This window comes from Triticum urartu, chromosome 3A (genome assembly GCF_056163025.1).
Source record: "Triticum urartu cultivar PI428250 chromosome 3A, HENAU_Tu73, whole genome shotgun sequence".
In the NCBI taxonomy this organism is placed as follows: Eukaryota; Viridiplantae; Streptophyta; class Magnoliopsida; order Poales; family Poaceae; genus Triticum; species Triticum urartu.
Window position 1 is genome coordinate 34,684,295 of NC_141875.1, and position 15,787 is coordinate 34,700,081.

At 46.2% G+C, this 15,787-nt stretch overlaps 1 pseudogene; it reads left to right on the forward strand.

The window, feature by feature from the left end:
• The first annotated feature begins 12,925 nt into the window (after positions 1 to 12,925).
• On the forward strand, positions 12,926 to 15,190 carry LOC147978224 (uncharacterized; annotated as a pseudogene).
• Positions 15,191 to 15,787: the final 597 nt, after the last annotated feature.

A 15,787-nucleotide genomic window follows, 5' to 3' on the forward strand; every position in this document is an offset into this window, starting at 1 on the left:
GGAGTGGGAACAAAAATACCCGTTGGTGTCGGTCCATGCAATGCAGAGAACGATCTCGGATCATACACCACTTCTTTTAGACTCGGGTGAGGCTACCCATGTGGCAAATAAAAATATCTTCTCCTTCGAGCAAAGCTGGTTTGAGCAAGAAGGATTTATGGAGATGATTGCACGAGAATGGGTTAAGCCGGTTAGTAGAAGGACACATGTTGAGAGATGGCAAAATAAAATTACACATCTCCGACAGTTCTGAGAGGATGGGCTAGAAATGAGAGTGGGATTTATAAACAAGAAAAAGAGTGTCTTACTCAATTGATTGAGGCACTAGACTTAAAGGCTGAAGCCACTCTCCTTTCTGTTAATGAGCAACGAACCAAGTCCGAGGCTGAGCAAGGTTTACGAGCTCTCTTACGAGAGGAGGAGTTGAAGTGGGCGTTGCGTGCGAAAACGATTAAGGTTGTCCAAGGGGACCACAATACACAATTCTTCCATATGGTTGCGAATGGTAAACATAGGAAGAAGAAAATCATACAGCTTGAACAGGACGAGAGGACAATAGTGGGACATGAAAATCTGAAAGCATATATCTCTAATTATTATCAAAAACTTTTTGGACCCCCAAATACAACTACGGTGTCACTTGATGAATCTATGATTGAGATGATATACCTCAATTACAGGCAGCAGAGAATGATGTTCTCTCTGCACCGTTTACTGAAAAAGAAGTTCACCAGGCAATATCCCAAATGAAGCCGAATAAAGCACCGGGACCAGATGGGTTTCCAGCTGAATTCTATAAGAAATGTTGGCATATTATGAAAGATGATCTTATGCCTATCTTTCACGATTTTTTCGATGGCCATTTGGAGTTGTTTCATCTTAACTTTGGTACGATAACGCTGTTACCTAAGAAAGATGAGGTTGTTCGGATCGAAAAATTCCTGCTCATTTGTCTGCTGAATGTGAGTTTCAAAATTTTCACAAAGGTTGGAACCAATAGATTGACACAAATTGCTCATTCAGTGACCCAACCAAGCCAGACAGCGTTTATGCCGGGACGACACATACTGGAAGGGGTGGTCGTTCTACATGAAACGCTTCATGAGATCCACTCGAAGAAACTGGATGGGGTTATTTTCAAAATGGACTTTGAGAAGGCTTATGATAAAGTAAAGTGGCCTTTTCTTCAGCAGGTAATGCGCATGAAGGGTTTTAGTGAGGAACCAAGTGGATACCCAAGTCCAGAAAGCTAGTGTTGGAATGAAGGTGAACGATGGCATCGGTCACTATTTCCAGACACATAAGGGGTTGCGATAAGGGGATTCCATGTCACCTCTTCTATTCAATATTGTGGCAGATATGCTGGCCGCCATTATTGGTAGGGCCAAGCAGCATGGCCATGTAGAGGGTCTAGTTCCTCATCTAGTCCATGGAGGGGTATCCATTCTATAGTATGCTGATGACACTATTTTATTCATGGAATATGACATGGCTAAGGCACGTAATATGAAACTTATCTTGTGTCTCTTTGAACAATTGCCTGACTTAAAAATTAATTTTCATAAAAGCGAGGTGTTCTGTTTTGGAAAGGCCAAAGACGAGGAACACACTTACAGACAATTGTTCGGATGTGAATTAGGTGCTTTACCATTCAGTTACTTGGGTATACCGATCCATCACCGCAAACTATCCAATAAAGAATGGAAATGTATTAAAGAACGAATTAAAAAAAACTTAGCTGTTGGAAGGGCAAGCTTATGTCATATGGAGGTCGGCTAGTTCTGATTAACTCAGTACTGACTAGTATGCCGATGTTTCTAATTTCGTTCTTCGAAATTTCGAAAGGGGTCCGAAAGCGACTTGATTTCTTTAGATCTCGTTTCTTTTGGCAATCTGATGAGGCTAAGAGGAAATACCGTCTCACGCGATGGGATATCCTTTGCCGACCTAAAGACCAATGGGGTCTCGGTATTAAGAACATAGAAATTAAGAATAAATCTCTTATGAGCAAATGGTTATACAGATTAGAGACAGAACTGGAGGGCATGTGGTCTCAAATTCTGTGCAATAAGTATTTGCACTCGAAAACACTAGCCCAGGTTATCATGAGACCGACTGACTCGCCGTTCTGGAAGGGACTTATGCGAACGAAGGACCTGTTCTTTCGTAGGGTCAAATTCTTGGTTGGCAATGGTAGTCAACAAGATTTTGGGAGGATACATGGTTAGGAGAGACGTCTCTGGCCGTCCAATATCCTACCCTTTATAATATTGTGGAACGTAAGGAGGATTACGTAGGCACCATCCTTCAAACTGTTCCCTTGAACATCCAGTTTAGACGTGTGTTAGTTGGTGCGAGATGGACCGCCTGGATGCACTTGGTTCCGAGATTGATAGAAGTTCAACTCTCCGACTAGCCGGATTCAACACAATGGAAGTTAACTAAGAATGTGATGTTTACGGTGAAATCTTTCTATATGGATCTGATTAATTATGGCCCCCTCTCAAGGTCACTGCACATTTGGAAGGTTAAGGTTCCTTTGCGTATTAAAATCTTCATATGGTTTGTCCACAAGCAAGTGATACACACAAAGAACAACTTAATCAAGAGGCGATGGGTAGGCAGTTCGCGGTGTTGTTTTTGTGATCATGATGAAACAATACAACATTTCTTTCTTGAATGCCGACTTGCCAAGTTACTTTGGAAAACGATTCATATAACTTTTAGTATTAATCTTCCAGTAGATATTGCATCTTTGTTTGGGACGTGGTTAGCTGGGGTTGAACAGATTATTGCGGCTCGTATTCGGATTGGAATATGTGCGCTATTATGGGCTATATGGAATTACAGGAATGATATGATTTTTAACAGACAACACACTTTAACTTTTTTGCAGGTTATCTTCAGAGCTAGAGCTTGGATCCGTACGTGGTCCTTACTCACACCTATGGACTCCAGGGAGCCTTTCGTTACTGGGTGCAACCAATGAGAGATGGTAGCTCGGGTTATCTTCAACCGGTTCGGATGGCGCTCGCATAACAAGATAGGAGTCTAGGGAGTTTATCCTTTTTATTACCGTATTGGTTGTCATTGTCCGCATGTAATTTTCCTTATTTTATTTTGTTTTGCTCCGTTTGCGAGCTCTAAGACTTCTGTGGCGACACTTTCTGGATTGTTAATAAGAGGACCGCATGCATCATCATGATGCAGAGGCCGGGGGCAATGCCTCCATTTCCAAAAAAAAAGGTTAATACTTCAAAGTCCTACAGGCATCATATCCACGCAACAGAACAATTACTTCCCTTAAATTTCGTTCTATGTGCCAATCACACCTTCAGATATCTTCAACCAGCTTGGCTCAAGAGCAGCCTTTTAGCTTGCAATCGGTCCAAGTGAAGCCGCCCTTTCCTCCTTATTCAGTTCAACTTATCTGACCTGGGCGGACTGGCTCCAGTGAGCAGAGTCCCTGAATATGTTTCAGCTAGCCGAACTGAACTAGCTCAGCTAAAATCCTATGCCCCAACCCGGACAAGACTGGCTCCAAGTCATTTTGAGACTATTCCACAACTCCAAAGTTTCACGAAACAAAGTTCTTCTGAAGGTCAAACCATCCCAGCCTTTCTCAATAGCTTCAGCGATTGTTATATTATGATCAAAAGTCAAATTGTATAGTTTAAAGTAGGAGCTTTTTAATGGTTTATCCTCAACCAACCAGCCCTCATAGAATATGGTGTTTTTTTTTTGGTTTTCAATTACCATTTATGAATATTGATAAAACAGATATTTAACTTTCAGAAGACTACTCCAAAAATGTGAATCATCAACTCTAGGTTTAATTCTAGAAATGCATTTGTTCTTCACACAATTATTTAAGAGCACATCCTGCCAAATGCCAGATTCAGTTTCTAGCCAAATGGTTCTAGAAGCTAGAAGCTCTGCAGCCTATCATTTCTAGGGTAGCCCAAATCACTGCAGCCTATAGAAGCACTGCAGTGCCTTCAGAAGACAATTTGACTTGGCCATAATGGACCACTTTGACGAGAAGGGGAGCCCAAAGCACTGTAGCCTATCATTTGTAAACCACTACAGCAGTAGAGCTATGGGCAATGATTAAAAAGCCTAGAGCTACAGGCTACAAATACAGGGATACGCAACGAGCTGGGCATCGACGACTCTCTCCTTCACCCCGTACATCTGAACCCCGTCCCCTACCTTCCTCTGTGTTCCTCACCTATGTTCTTCTTCCTTATCGCCTATCTTCCTGTACTAATCTGCAGCTTAGTCCTCTCTTGTCAGGCTGTACCGAATAGAGTTGCAATAAAGAGCAAGCTCGTGAGCAGGGATGAAAATGGAACAAAAACGGATGAAATTGGGTACTCCCACATTTGATTTCATATTTTTTTTATGAAAGTGGAAACAAATGTGAAATGTGACCTACGAGTGCCACGCACTCCCCCACGTTCCCCTCTCATTCTCCCCACTCTCCCCGTGGCCTCTCCCCCCTCTCTGGCTCTCTCCCCATTTCCTGCCGAGCGCAGCCGTCGCCGCCGACAAGCTCCACCGCAGCCACCGCCGTCCACTCGTTGCCTCGCCGTGCTAAGAAGCTCCGCCGTCGTCCGCTACTTCACCTCGACCCATCCCCGAGCGCTCGCTCGCCCCGAAGACGCTGCACAGATCTCGTCTTCAACCTCGGTCGCCGGAGATCCCCCTCGCCGCCCCGCTCGCTCCAGCTCTCCTCCGAGCTCGCCGTTCGCTCCCCTGCAACCGTAGTGAGCTACTGACCCGTTTCCCCCTCTCCCCGCGCTCGTTCGCGTCCTCTAACCACCATGGCCATCGGAGCCGAAGCTCGCTGCCGCCACCGCACGTCGCCGTCGTGGCCACAGCCACGTTGGGTCGCAACCGAGCACGCCTTCGTCTTCAACGCACTCGCAGGAGCCCGTAGCACCCCCGCACGCCCCTCGCCGTGCCTGCTAGCGACTAGTTCAACCTCGCCCGAACTCCGGCCACCGCGGACGTGCTCGCCGCCGTCGTCTCCGGCCACCCGAGCTCCACCTACTGCCACCACTCGACGCGGCTCACTCCCCGCATCACGTAGATGTTCTCCGCTGTCCTTTGGTCGCCGGAGTGCAAAACCCGAGCCCTCCGCCGCGTCTGGCCTCGCCGGCGGCTAAACGCCGGCGAGTTTGACCCCTTTGGCCGTGGATTGACGCGTGGGCCCAGGTTGACTCCCCCCTGAGCCTATGACAGGTGGGGCCGGCCTGCTAATTAGTTTAGGATTAGTGTTAACTAATTTTAATTAGTTTAGTCACTGACATGTGGGCCCAAGCCCCACTGACAGTTTATTAGTACTAATCTAATCCTGTTAATTAGCTGAGACACTGACAGACAGGGCCCACCAGTCAGGTTTGACCTGGCCGACCCAGTTGACCCGCTGACGTCACACCTATGTCATGCTGACGCATTAACTCAATTACTGGAATTATTCTTATATAGGAAATTTCAGAAAATAGCCAAAACTTCTAAAAATCATAGAAAATCAACCATAGCTCCAAATCCAACAAATTATATATGAAAAATGATCAGAAAAATTCAATCTATCCATCTGTAATGGTTTCATGCATGACAAAACAAGTTAACCTTGCTGTTTAAGCAGAATAAGATAATGCACTAATAAGGCCATGTTAAATGAGCTAACATTTGAATCTTTGATTCAAATGAGCTCATTCCTTTCTGTTTTAGCTTGCATTAGGCCAAGACACTTTCATTTTTCCATGTCATAGCATGCATCATATTGTTGCATATTGTCATGTGTTGATCATGGTCGGTGTGTCTTTCATGGTCGGTTCTACCTCCGAGGATAACCCCGAGTATCCGTCTGAAGGGCAGTACCCTACTACCACTACAACAGGCAAGCAACCCATTGATCATTCCGATACAAACCCATGTTCTCGCCTCTGCTCTTATTTACTGCATTAAGACAACGCGATTCAAACTCCTGTGTGCTACTGTAGTTGAACCCTTATCCTCTGCATGACCTGTCATTGCCACAGTAACTAGATGAAACCCACTAGCATGTGTAGGAGTTGATTGAGCCATGTTTGTGTTTCCTACCTTGCTATGTCTGCTATGCTTAGAGTTGTGTAAGGTCTGGTTCATCTGGGTGATGGGCTAGAGTGAAATGATTATGTCGGTAATGTGAGGGATGTGTTGAACATGATTTGGTAAAGGTATCGATGAGAGGCCATGTAGGAGTACATGGTGTGTTTTTTCATTGAGGCCGTCCATAAGAACTGAGATCTGTATGTGTGATTTTAAGAATCAGCTACTACCATGCATTGGGATCCTTAATTGACCCTCTCGGCTTCTTAATCATCCTAGTACTCTGTCCAGGAGTTGCAATTAGTTTCTGATGTTTGTAGGTTATGTGTTGGCGGCCGTGCGTAGCGCTGACCCTAGGGGTGGGCTATGTTGCGGTAGATACACCGTGGCACGGTGTACCGAGTCACCCGTTTGGTGTCTCGGGAACCCTGTTCACATCGTTCGGGGCCGTATGTGGAAACCTCGGCCGGACTCCCTACGGATGGAACCTGAATAGGCGATAAACCTGGACTAGAGGCTTGAGTGTTTAGGTAGGCCGTGGCCGACACCCTCGTTGGGCTTCCGCTTGAAGGTTGCCGAGTACATGTCGTGTAAACGGCGGTAAGTGGTGAAAGCGTGTATGAAGAAGTACACCCCGCGGTAAAGGACTACTTGGTTACCTATACAGTTCATAGACAAGTTAATGGATACTACTAAAAGACTCAAGATAAGTGTGAGTGAGGGAGTCCTGGATTAGGGGGTGTTCGGGTAGCCGGACTATATCTCCAGCCGGACTCCAGGACTATAAAGATACAAGATTGAAGACTTCGTCCCGTGTCCGGATGGGACTTTCCTTGGCGTGGAAGCCAAGCTTGGCGATGCGGATATTCAAGATCTCCTATCATTGTAACCAACTCTGTGTAATCCTAACTCTATCCGGTGTCTATATAAACCGAAGGGTTGTAGTCTGTAGGACATCAACTCCATATACAACAATCATACCATAGGCTAGCTTCTAGGGTTTAGCCTCCTTGATCTCGTGGTAGATCTACTCTTGTACAACCCATATCATCAATATTAATCAAGCAGGAGTAGGGTATTACCTTCATCGAGAGGGCCCGAACCTGGGTAAAAACATCGTGTCCCTTGTCTCCTGTTACCATCCGGCCTTGACGCACAGTTCGGGACCTCCTACCCGAGATCCGCCGGTTTTGACACCGACATTGGTGCTTTCATTGAGAGTTCCTCTGTGTCGTCGCCTTTAGGCCCGATGGCTTCCTTGATCATCAACAACGATGAGGTCCAGGGTGAGACTTTTCTCCCCGGACAGATCTTCATCTTCGGCGGCTTCGCACTGCGGGCCAATTCGCTTGGCCACCTAAAGCAGATCGAAAGCTACGCCCCTGGCCATCAAGTCAGGTTGGGAAGCCTAAACTACATGGCAGACATCCGCGGAGATTTGATCTTCGACGGATTCGAGCCACAACCAAGCGCGCCGCACTGTCTCGCGGGGCATGATCTAGTTCGGAAACAAATACATAAACTGTTTTGAATTTGTTTTGAATTTACTGTTCATAGAGGGTGTAGGGGCATCCAGGTACTGAAAATCCTATCTCGGAAACAAATACATAAACTCATATTATGACGGAAGAAGCGGAGTGTTCACCAGAACTAAAGACTTCTTGAACAGTAGGCTAAAAAAAAGAAACCAACAAAGTTATTCGATTGATGAGATGATTAACAAATATTATGACAGATCGTTCCTATATAATAGGATATGTCAGCGACGGTAAAGTGCTCCATTAGCGAATAGGGATTCTATCCGTATTCTGCCATGCTCGATGTAGCAGTAGCACTATAGAAGTTGCGCCATTATGCTCACCATGTGTAGGGCCTAATTGTGTGTTCGTTGGGCTGCAAAACACCCATGTGCTCATATTCAAAATGGAAAATTCTGTTTCCGCGTCTGTTCTATCGGAAAACATCTTCCGTTTCCGCATAAAACAATTCATTTCCATTTCACTTTTTCAAATTTCAATTTCCACTTCCATTTTCCCTCACCATTTACTCTTGTCCGCAGGAAAGGCTGAAGGTTTCCGCTCCATTTACCCCTACTTGGCTACTCATGAGGTTGGAGTGTGTTAGTTTGGGTTCGTAATAGTAGGGTCGGCACAGTTATCCATGTCGCGACCCACGCACCAGCAGTTTCCTAACCCCTCACTCAGTAATTGGCTTTAGTGTGCAGCGTGCAATTCCTGATGCCTCCCAAGCCTACATTACGGCCAACTCATGTCAATTTTGTGATCTATGTCTTCATTTTTTCTCTTGTATGCATGAAATTGCAACTCTATGCCTAGAATGGTTGATTGTGACAGCATAAGTTAGCTCCAATCAAGGCTGTATTATGCGCTAGCAGGCTATGTTTTTATGGAAAAAACTGGAGAAAAATGTTATATATATTGAGCCAGTTGGATACTAGGGTGACACCTATGACACACTTACTATTTTTTCTGGCGACGGTGCACCTACCCACTTTGCAAGTAATCTCAGGGCATGTGAGCAGTACGGAAGATATGAAGTGGCTCCTTACTGTTAGTGCATCCTGGTAAATTGTGGTGTTGAGTTTGTGCCAAAGAAAGTTTCTTAGAGGGAAAGTGCCCAACGCCCACTCTCCATTTGCTTTGATCGAAACCAAATGCCTTCCAACCATTTTCTATGAAGAGAAAAGAGCAGAGTACTGCCGCAGCTGAGGCCTAACAATTGTAGAAAATCAAAAGTCAATTGATGTCAAATTTATTAAACCATCACCACGGCAGGAATGCCCAGCAGTGGTTGGTGCAAAAAGCCTAGTAGTGACGGGCCAGGCTCTCAGAGCCGCTCGCCACTGACCTCCCGCCACAGCTTTGTTATGGCACAGTGTTGTAGTGGCGCGTATGCGTTATTGCCCGGCACAACTATAATAACTACCGAGTTATTTGGCCGAGACATGATTTTCAGCACCCGGGTGCCCCTACACCCTCTATGAACAGTAAATTCAAAACAAATTCAAAAAAATCAAAAAAAATCTGAAACTGTGGGGCATCGAACATCATGAAACTTTTGACGATCTTGCAAAGTTTTAGCTAAAAATAACATTCGAAGAGCACTCAAATAAAAAAAACAAAATCATTGTTCAAAGTTTATGTACATTTTTGAGCAGTGATTTTGTTTTTTTTTGGTGAGGGCTCCACAAAGGTTATTTGTTGCTGAAACTTTGCAGGAACATCAAACCTTTGATAATCTTTGATCCCTGAAAGTTTCAGATTTTTTTGATAGTTTTTCAATTTTTTATGAATTTACTGTTCATAAGGGTGTAGGGGCACCCGGGAGCTGTTAGACATTTCTCTTGTTTGTATGTACCCGCCACTGCTTTGTCTCTGCTCGCCGCTGTTGTGCGTATTAGTAGTGCTAGGCACCTTTGCCGCCCGCCACTGGTAGACTGGTAGTGATGTCGTTATATAGAGTAATTGCTGTCGTGGCATCATTTTAATGGTGCTAAAGCAGTATTTTGCACTCGATTATTCCACTGGGATCAAACAATTGTATTACAATGGTGATACAATAATTAGGAGTATTAATGATGCAAACATACAGTATAAGAAGTGTAGGGCAACAAATAAATATGCGTGTCTTAACTCATATAATGAACAGCGAATCAAGATGTTCTGAAGCAGTGTATCACTCGTAATCGATTACCGTAATATGTCTTCGACTCGATGAAGTCGTTCTTCATCTCGCTCTAACTGGCAGTGGAATTTCCGGTCCTCATTTACAACCTCTTTGTTGATGATTTTGGCCAACATCTTTAGGAGGCCCCCATACTCTGCTAATAGTTTTTCTATGTACATGTCCCTCTCCATCTCTTCAGACCACTTGATGATCTGGCTATCACTAGCAAATATTTGCTTTTCTTCAAAATGTGGTCCATGATAGCCATGGCATAGTAGCCAGACCTATGAGAGGTTTTCACATTTTGTTCTTGATAGCAACAAGCGCTAGTGAAGAACTTGAATTTTGAATGTTCTGTTATCGTCTCTCTGAAGTTTTTACACTTGGTGAGAGCATCATTTAGAACCTTCTTCAATCTGGTCCGTTGGTTTTTAGGTTGTCTTTTTGAATCGATGAAATAAGTCAAGCCCTGCATCGGCAATAGTGCGATTACGATCCAATGTCGGTCGCTGCGCAAAAAAATGAAGAAATTAACATTGATGAGATCAAACCACAAGGCCATTTATATGTTTCAAAATAAATGAGTGACGACTTACTTGTTGCAGTATGGCACTAGAGGTGTCCGTATGTGGATGATTGACGATAAAGAAAGGGAACAAGTAGTCTGAGATGACCTCCTGGCCTTCTGCGGCTTCCAGGTTGTTGCAGTGCATGTAAAAAGGATCAAGTAACTTTACTATGCGGGAGTAGGGCATTTGTAGCTCGATGAAGTACCTAAAGCCGCATTAACTCTGAGGAGACTGCACTGACGGAGAAGATATTTGCATGGATGACCTCATTAAAGGCCAGATCAATGATGTCTGCCGGAAACTCCTAGACAAAACTATAACCTTCTATGACCTTGGCCGTGTATCCATGTTGGCCTTCTTTTCATTTATCTACAACATGGGCGTGTAGAACTTGAAGATCAATCGAGAGAATCCGGTAGAAGCAGTTCCTCGGGCTTATACATATTCTTTTTCCGCCCTTTGTGGATGACAACATGCATAGGTGGTTTGTGTGCCGATGGTCCGCAACTGTCACGTGCATTCTTCTCCCCTGAATGCGGAATATCTGGCACTACGTCTCTGATGTTGGCATATCTATGGGGAACCTCCTCTATATCATTTATCGGCCAGTTAAGCAGGTGGCTCTGGGTCACTTGCCCTAACATTGTGATGCCCTCTTCAGGGGGATGTGGCAACGACCAATATTCAAGGCCCGCTACTACCTCCTACATCTGCACCCTCGTCATGTCAAGTGCCGGGATGACCCTGTGCATCATTCTGCTACCATTGGTAAATGGGGTGATTTGCCCCTTGGCAACCCTTGTCTTTACCCCACCGACGTTGGCTTGCGGTCAACATGGAATAAAGGGGGATGCTCGTGGCTGTTAGGTGATCCTAGGTGTATGCTGCAGGGTAGGACTTGGCATGTTGTGCGGAAACATTTCTGCTAACCTCTTCTTGAGTGTTGCGTCTATTACTGCATCTAACTTAGTTTTGATTATGTACTTCCTTCTGTAATTTTTTAGTTCTTTGGTTTCGGGGTAGGCGTCGTCCTACCACATCTTACCCATGCCCAATACATGCCTAGTCTTGGTCTTCCTGTTAGGCCCAAAACCCTCGTTCATTGTCCGGGTAAGAGGGTCATCATACCTATTGCTGTAGGGAGATTCATGAGGGCGAGGTCCAAATTCCTACTTTATTTTTCTCCACAAAAAATACATGTGTTTTGGTAAACGATTATTAAAGTACGTAAAAATAAGTTGTGGGGACTAAATTATTAGTGGTGATTGATGTTACCAAGTTCTCCTCTGTCGAGCAAAGTTTCTGCGTCGGGAGGACCAACTCCTTACTGTCTGTGTCTTGCACTGCACGGGCCCATAGAAAACAGAAGTCATGAGCAGGATCGCAATTTTCCGAGAACGGAGGCGGTTTACCCGCGGCTATAAAGTCCGCGGCCTCCTTCTCCCACTTCGGTATAGCAGCTTTGTAACCACCAGGGCCCAAACGGTGGTTACCTAGCAGATTTTTTTGGTAAATTTCGAAAATGGAAACGAATCGATATTTGGTCAAAATATTGACACTCATATTAAGTACTGCAAATCAACACACAAATTTGTGGCTGTGCAATCGAACTCCACAAATAACGCTTGTAAACAACAGTTGTGAAAAAACATAAAATACAATACCTCCACCGAAAATTTCGGCATGAGCTTTGCTAAAAGTATGGCATATTGAGTATCAGGAATTTGCAAAATGGAAATGACTCATTGTTTCGTCAAAACATTGACACTCATATTAAGTCCTACAAATCAAACACAACCATCTGATTTGTACATCGAATGACACCAAACCACATGTTTGTAACAGGTACATCTAAGAACATCTAAGATCTAACTCCTCTGTATGGCATTTCACGAACACGTTACAATTCTGTACAGTAGTGGTATATTATGGATGTGAAAAATACCTTCTGACAGATTTGGAGAAGAGCTTGCGAAGCCGGCGACGGTGTTGGAGGAGATGGGGTTCGTTACGACAGCCGCGAGGGTCGAGAGGTGCCAATGCGTGGTGGCGAGCCATGAAAGCTGTAAGAATATACAGGCCCGGCCCTGATGGGGGGGCAGGGGGGGCGGCCGCCCCGGGCCCCCGAAAATGGGGGGCCCCCAGGTTTGTGCTCTTCCCTGTTAATACGATTGGGCTCTAGTTCGTAAAAAAATGATAATTGGGCCTACGTTACGTGCACTGATCACGTTTGGGAGAGATCGATCACCCACGCTGATCACGCACGATGACCATCGTCCATCCTCGCCTGTAGCCTCCTATTTTTTCGCCTGATCTCCTGGAAACCTAATCGCCCGCAGCCACTGGCCGCCGCCATGGAGCAGACACTAGATACCCACGCCACACCATGGCACATCGATGCCGCAGCTCCAGCCTACGCCATCCGCCGACGATTTCAGATAAGACGTCCTTTTCCTTAATGATTTTGCCCTAAATTATGCCCTAGAACTGCTGCTTGACGTGGTGAGGCTTTTGTCGGCCGTAGTGTTGCACAGAACGACACAAGTATGAAAGCGAAGGTCCCCTTGATCATGGTCTTCAATCCTCAGAAACAGGCGTGGAAGCCTGTGAACAGTTTCAAGGATTTGTACAAGGATCAGTGGTACATTGCCGGGCTGCCACATCCAGGTACGTAAGATACCATGTAAACTCTTGATGCAAGGAAAGTTTTGTAGCTTTCAGCTTTTTGCATCTTGGCTGTGTAAAACTGTTTGATGAAAGGTAGTGTTTGTATGCACTTGCAATGCGAAATTATATTCACTTTTTCATTCTGAAAAAATACCAACGAAATGTAAGACACAGCCCAATATATGACTATGTGGTCGATTCTGTTGGATTAATTAGGACTAGTTGGCGCACCGTCAATAAAATAAGAACATGATAATGCTAATGTGATCAAACCTGATAAGCCAGTTAGTAAAAACTTCATTACTCTGTCTGGTGTTGTTAAAGGACTTCAGCAGTGTAAAGGAGCAGTGTAAAGGAAGGGATTGGTGCTTTATATATAAAGTGGGGCGAAAGCCTTTTTCGGTAATATGCAAACGAATGCACATGAAGTAATCGAACATTATTCTTCTATAGAAAATGATAATCATCCCTACATGATTTGTTAGTAGTATGGTGTACAAGCAAAATCTTAAAGTTGCGCAAAGTATATACTGAAAATAATTTTTGAAAGTACAAAGGGCCCCGGATTCTGGTTTCCCCCCGGGCCCCTAAAATCTCAGGACCGGCCCTGAGAATATACAGAAAAGGTGATAGATGGTCCCCCGGGTGCAGCCCTTTGGAACTTTGAAAATAAAGGCCCTCACAGTTGTTAAGCTTGATACTAACCATGTAGTTGTACAAGACTTGTTTAACCCAACCACACAAGGTAGTATTGAACCCTCTCAACTTATGGCATTCCAATAGGACGTCCCAATTGTCCTTGTCATACGAATTTCTCAAAATCAAGTTTAATCACTACCCGAACTCTCTTCTTGACATGAGTATAATTAAGTAACTCATGAAGAGACAACACCCTGTCCATAATATTTCTGCCTTTAACAAAGGCATTTTGGGTGGGGCTAATGAGTTTCTCAGCATATTTCTCTACTCTTCGGTCCATTACTTTGGTGATGAGCTTGTAGGGACCCCCAAGGAGGCAAATAGGCCAAAATTGTTGCATATGATCAAGACCAGAGACAATGGGTAGGAGCTTAATAACCCTGTAACTCGGATGTTGGACATCCAAAGTACATTTATGAAAAGTACCAAACAACTGCATGATTTCATGCTTGACAGTATCCTTACAACATTGATAACATTCTACAAGGATATTGAGGGGCCCAGGAACCTTATTAACATCCATGGCAAACAAATCGTCCTTTCGTTTTTAGTAAACTCGTGAGTTAAGTCAGCATTTGTCGTCAAGGTTAAGCTTGTCATCAGTCCTCCAAGTATCAGGGTCAATATGAAATTGATTTCCGATGGCTGGACCAAACAATTATTTATAGAAGTTACTGGCATGTGTATTAAATTGCCAGTGCCCAGAATTTCAACGTCCCAAAGATAGGGTCCTAAAAAGTTCTAGAGCGGGACCTGGACCTCCCTCCCTCCCCTGATGCCACCCGCGAGGCATCGGGGAGGTTTCCCGATCACCGCCGCTGCACCCCCTCTTCCTCCCTCCTCCACCCTCGCCGCCGCCAAGGGGCGCGGCCAGGCGAAGCCCGGGCATCGTCTGCGGCGGCGGGGCTCCTTCGTCCCCCGCTCGTGGGGTATGGCGCGGGCTAGATCTCCCGGCTGGGCACGGCGCTCGATGCCGGGCATGGCGGCGCGGCGGCGCCCTAGAGCAGGCCAGCGATGGTGGCGTTCGATGGGCGACGGGCGGCATGGTTGTGATGTGGGCCAGTCGTGGCGTTGGCGGCGGTGCTTCCGGCAGCGCGCTTCGGCGCCGCGCCGGTGCGCGGGTCGCGGGCGACCCTCTCGCCATGGTGCTCTGGTGGGGGGGGGGGCAGCAGAGGTGGTGGGCTGCTCCCACCCAGTCGGGCCGATCCCCTGGTGGCTTCTTCAGGCAGCGGCGGCGACAGCTCAGTAACCCTCCCTCTCCGGCTTCTAGAGACGGACGATGCCTCCTGATGTTCCGGGCCTTTGAAGCAGGCGCGGAACACAGTTCCGGGGGGAAGTTGGAGCTGACACAGGTGTCGGTCGTGGCAATGGGCAACTTCTCCGCCTTCCCCTTCCCTTGGTCGATGTTCTCGCGGACCTTCTTGAGGCAGCTTTGCCAGCGGCGGTTCTGGAGGTGGTTGGGGTCGTGAATCTTGACAAAGTCGTGGACATTGGTGGCTTCGGCGTGGTCTCATGGCGGGGCGGCGGCCCTGGTGGTGGGAGTCGCATTGGTCGTGGGCGGATTGCGCGGCTCGAATGCGGGCAGGCTACTATGGCCGCTCGGGCGGCATGGCTGTGGGTGTTGGTGGATCGGGGTGGCGGCGGGGGAGCTGAAGCACCGGGGTACATCACCTACCCAGTACCGCTCTGGTCGACGGTGACGGCGTCCGTGGGCGTCATGTTTCTCCTTGCAGGCTTCGTCGTGGTGCTTCTTCTCCCTTCATCTTACTCCGGGTGAAAACTTGATCTTTGCATCAGATGGTGGCAACGTTCTTGCTCGTGCCCTTCCTGGAGGCACCGTCTTGGAGTCCTCGGTCCGGCGTGTCCGTCGCACATTCTCTCGGATGATCGCTCCTTGGTGGTGGTCTCCGTCGGCTCCTAGCGGATCCTTTTTTGCTCACCTTTTAGATGCTTTGTGTCGTTGAGGTTGTGTGTCGGTGCCCGGCATTCGTGTATCTTGCCTTGGGTCAGTGTGGCGTGCGTTTTGTATTGGATGCTTGATGTTGTGGTTGTGCTTTATAATATAA